Source organism: Saccostrea echinata, unplaced genomic scaffold, assembly GCF_033153115.1.
Source record: "Saccostrea echinata isolate AGI-Se365-2 ecotype Australia unplaced genomic scaffold, CSIRO_AGI_Sech_v1 ptg000086l, whole genome shotgun sequence".
In the NCBI taxonomy this organism is placed as follows: domain Eukaryota; kingdom Metazoa; phylum Mollusca; class Bivalvia; order Ostreida; family Ostreidae; genus Saccostrea; species Saccostrea echinata.
Window position 1 is genome coordinate 1,329,336 of NW_026889835.1, and position 5,049 is coordinate 1,334,384.

A 5,049-nucleotide genomic window follows, 5' to 3' on the forward strand; every position below is an offset into this window, starting at 1 on the left:
GCTGTTTCTTTTTTTTATCGAATGATTCATTTGGGTATACGCAAAAGATCCAAAAGAAATGAACACTTCTCTTTGACTGATGAGTGGATTTTTTTTTTGTTTGCAAGAGAATTTATACTGTTTACCATAATAAGAATTTAACTGCATTTTATTGCACTGCACTGCAATGCAATGTCAATCAACAAAATGAAGTCCATTTTTGTTTTACATTATGGTATTGAAAATAAGGTGTAAATCAACATATTTTCTAATAATTTTTTTATTTTTAAAAAAGTTTTGAAAAAAAGGACTAGATGGAATATTTTCATTCACATTTTCTTATATGATTCTTCTCTTTCATATGAATCTAAATTAACAATGCAGTAATAATGTCGAAGGATTGTTGGACAATTTTTTTCATTGCTGTTTATTATTTTATGCAACGCCTAGTTTGGGTATATGAAAGATTGAAAAAGAGAGAAATCTCATGTTTGACTGATGAGTGTAAATTTTGAGAGTGATGCAGATAAGCACCAGGAAGGATAAACAGAATATATTCTGATAACAGTACTTAGAACTAAGTTCTCATCAAAGAACAGTTACTTTTGTTGATTTTTTTTTTATTGAAAGACTGATATGGATATATGCGAAACATCCCGAGGAAAATTGGAGTGTCGAGTGAAGTTCTTTAATTGCAAGCTAATTAATTTTGCTTTTAAATAAAAATATAACTGTCCTACAATACATTGCATTGTAATGCTTGGTGTACTGTCTAATTAAAACATACTTGGTCAATTTTTATTATTAGGCAAAACAGTGAAAAAATATAAACTTTCCTGTTTGACTGATGAGTGAATATTTTGAGACTCAAACAAAGCGCCGATGACTTTGTAGAACAATCAAAGACGCTTTTCGATACTGCTTAGCAGTACTTGTTTAGTGAGATAAGCTCACACTAAGTCCTTTACACGCGACGTTACCGTTATTTACTCAGACTTTAACACATGGTCATTTGTGAATGTCTGCCTAACGTCTTATATATAGTATACAAGCCTGTTACTCGTTAGCATTGCTTAAACATTTACATAAAATAAAGCAGAAATCAATGATCGTTTTGTCTACGTTGTTCAAAGGGACATAATTTGAGTTATCGAACTTTGAAACAAAACTTACATTATGCAAATTTCCAAAGAAACATTCAATCACAAGGACAAATTGTATATAAAAGCTGTCTTTGAAGGGTGGATGGTGGGGAATATTTCTAATACATTATTTCTAATAATTGTACTTGTTTAAATACAAGTAGAATTGCACCATACTGCACTCTGTTGCAATACAATGCGATACATTGTGATGCCTGCCAAATTGTGCAATCAAAATTAACTTAGTCAATTTTTTTTCTTAATTGAATTTAAAAACTGATTGAATACACATACTTTTTTTTTTCTTTTTATGCTTTGAAAAAAAAAGGTTTCAAAAATAGACTAGAGAACATTTCTTTTATTCTCAGATTCTTAAATATTTGTTTTCTTTGATATGAATCAAAATTAACAATCAGTAATTAAGTCGAAGGACTTTCGCAAAGTTACGTGTTGCTGTTTTTTTTATCGAATGACTAGTTTGGGTATGCGCAAGTAGAATTGCACCATACTGCACACTGTTGCAATACAATGCGATACATTGTGATGCCTGCCAAATTGTCCAATCAAAATTAAATTAGTCAATTTTTTTTCTTAATTGAATTTAAAAACTGATTGAATACACACACTTTTTTTTCATTTCATGCTTCGAAAAAAAAAGTTTCAAAGAAAAGAGCTAGACTTTAGAGAGCGTTTCTTTTATTCTCATATTCTTAAATATTTTGTTTTCTTTGATATGAATCAAAATTAAAAATCAGTAATTAAGTCGAAGGACTTTCGCAAAGTTACTTGTTGCTGTTTCTTTTTTTTATCGAATGATTCATTTGGGTATACGCAAAAGATCCAAAAGAAATGAACACTTCTCTTTGACTGATGAGTGGATTTTTTTTTGTTTGCAAGAGAATTTATACTGTTTACCATAATAAGAATTTAACTGCATTTTATTGCACTGCAATGCAATGTCAATCAACAAAATGAAGTCCATTTTTGTTTTACATTATGGTATTGAAAATAAGGTGTAAATCAACATATTTTCTAATAATTTTTTTATTTTTAAAAAAGTTTTGAAAAAAAGGACTAGATGGAATATTTTCATTCACATTTTCTTATATGATTCTTCTCTTTCATATGAATCTAAATTAACAATGCAGTAATAATGTCGAAGGATTGTTGGACAATTTTTTTCATTGCTATTTATTATTTTATGCAACGCCTAGTTTGGGTATATGAAAGATTGAAAAAGAGAGAAATCTCATGTTTGACTGATGAGTGTAAATTTTGAGAGTGATGCAGATAAGCACCAGGAAGGATAAACAGAATATATTCTGATAACAGTACTTAGAGCTAAGTTCTCATCAAAGAACAGTTACTTTTGTTGATTTTTTTTTTTTATTGAAAGACTGATATGGATATATGCGAAACATCCCGAGGAAAATTGGAGTGTCGAGTGAAGTGTGCTTTTAAATAAAAATATAACTGTCCTACAATACATTACATTGTAATGCTTGGTGTACTGTCTATTTAAAACATACTAGGTCAATTTTTATTATTAGGCAAAACAGTGAAAAAATATAAACTTTCCTGTTTGACTGATGAGTGAATATTTTGAGACTCAAACAAAGCGCCGATGACTTTGTAGAACAATCAAAGACGCTTTTCAATACTGCTTAGCAGTACTTGTTTAGTGAGATAAGCTCACACTAAGTCCTTTACACGCGACATTACCCTTAAGCTCCAATTTTCGCCGTAAATTATCACAAAAGCTAAGATTAATTAAGTAGATTGTGATTTTTTAAATCCCACTCATTTCTGTTTAAAATCTTTCAGAAAATTCTTGAAACATATTTTATAGGACAACAGATTAAAGCAATTTCCTGTTTACTGCCAATTTTATTTATAAAACCGGTTCTGCCCTATAACCTCAGAATGGGTCAACCTACACCACGTGTCTTGAATTTAAATCACAATAACATTAGTAGGGGTGACTAAAGAGGGCAAAAAGGATCATTTTCTCTCACCATATCACAATTTTTCGATATGAGTGGGTCTTCGCTCCATTTTTTGAAAGTTTACCATAAAATGTACATTTTTTGATTAATAAAAACATGCAGCAAAGACCCACTTTATCTTAGAAATACACTTTTATGACACAACATTGGCATCTTTCCAAGAAAAAAGTGAAGTCCATTTAGTCAAGGGTCATATTACAAACATGATGTAAATGCCACTATTCATCAGAAACTGCGTAACGTAGTGGTAAGAGTGTTAGCCTCAAAGGAAAACGATACCCAGGATTTTTATTGCAAGGGTTCGAATACCACATTATTTTTTAATAACAGAATACATGTCATTTTTGCCAAGAAAATTTTCCTCAGAAAAGTTTTGTTTATCATAATTTCGTAACTTTCAATAATGAGAGCTTAACTCTAAATGCCAAATTCACAGACTGAATATGATTTATAAATATATATCTGAAGCTATAGGCATTTTGCACAGCTTGTTCGCTCATGTCCTTTAGTTTTCGAGTATCAGTTTATAATAAATCATTTTATAAACATTGATTTTTGACCAAAAATTAAAACTGCTTCATGATCCTGGAGCCAGGAATCTACAGAGAAATAAACATGAAAGTGGTATGACTGGTTTCTTTGCATAAAATAACTGGGTATCCTTTTTTTTGGCCTTTATGGATCTCATGAAAACAGAGTACTGATATTAACTGAAATGATGTTTGGCAATATTAACAATCTCTCTCTCTCTTCAATTTAAATCACTAGGTGATCGAAAGCAGAACACCATTTCACAATGCACAGAATTTATAACAGGTTAACACAATTCTACTCCTTTAGGGACCTAAAACATGAGACTAAAACCTTAATCATTGCAATTTTCAAAAATCTTCTTTATATAAACATATCAAGCATTCAACCTGTTAGTATGGCTACAAAACCAAAATTGTGAAATTCATGGCTCCAGGGTCAGGGGTTCTTGTGTTAGGGTGGGGCTCTATTGATCATATTATAAGTGAATTGATCTACTTTCAGCAGAGTTGTTGTCCTTTTTTTTTTTTTTTTTTTGTTTGTTTGTTTGTTTATCTTCCTTTCCATTGCTGTCAGTAACTGTCACATGTATTGTCTTCTTTACCCATAGAAATGCAATATTTTTAATTTGCCTGCTGCTGAGGTTTTCATTCTGTACTTACATATCTCCATTATCCATGTTTCATGACCATTTGAGAGTTTTAAAAAGTGGTATGGTTAACATAAAATTGGTATACATTCAATAACATGTTAACCATACCACTTTTTAAAAGATTTTGGAAACATAAAGTTCTCAATACTAGTACCCGAAGTTACCAATCTTCAAGCTAAAGGGGTGTAATAGTAAAATAAAATTAGAATCTTTGATGAAGATTGATACATATACTGCAATTATCAGTACTATGTATATATTAGAAACTTTTTTTCTGAATGATTGTGAAATTTTCATATGCTACACACATCAAGATCATTTTTTTTTAATAATTAAAAATTCTTGAATCTTTAGTATATGCATACTTGATAGGCATTTCTAGTTTCTCATCATTTGTACAGCTTATATTGTTATGCAGCTTCAATATTGATAGCAATGATCCACAAAAGTGCTGTATAGTCCACATCAAAGAACTTGGCTACATTTTGATCATGCTAAGAAAGTACACACACGAAGTGTCTGGTTCACTTCGTGTTATATGATTGGTAACAACAAACTTCTTTTAGGATCTGATGGCCAAATTCCAGCAATGCTTGAATAAACTATACTTTTAAAAGACTCATGCTATTTTCCTGAAGCTCTCTCTGTCTGTAGCTTACAGCCATCAAACAAAACAGAATGTACATGTACATTGTATAAAAGTTTACCATTTTTTAAATGAATAAAACAGAACTATAGC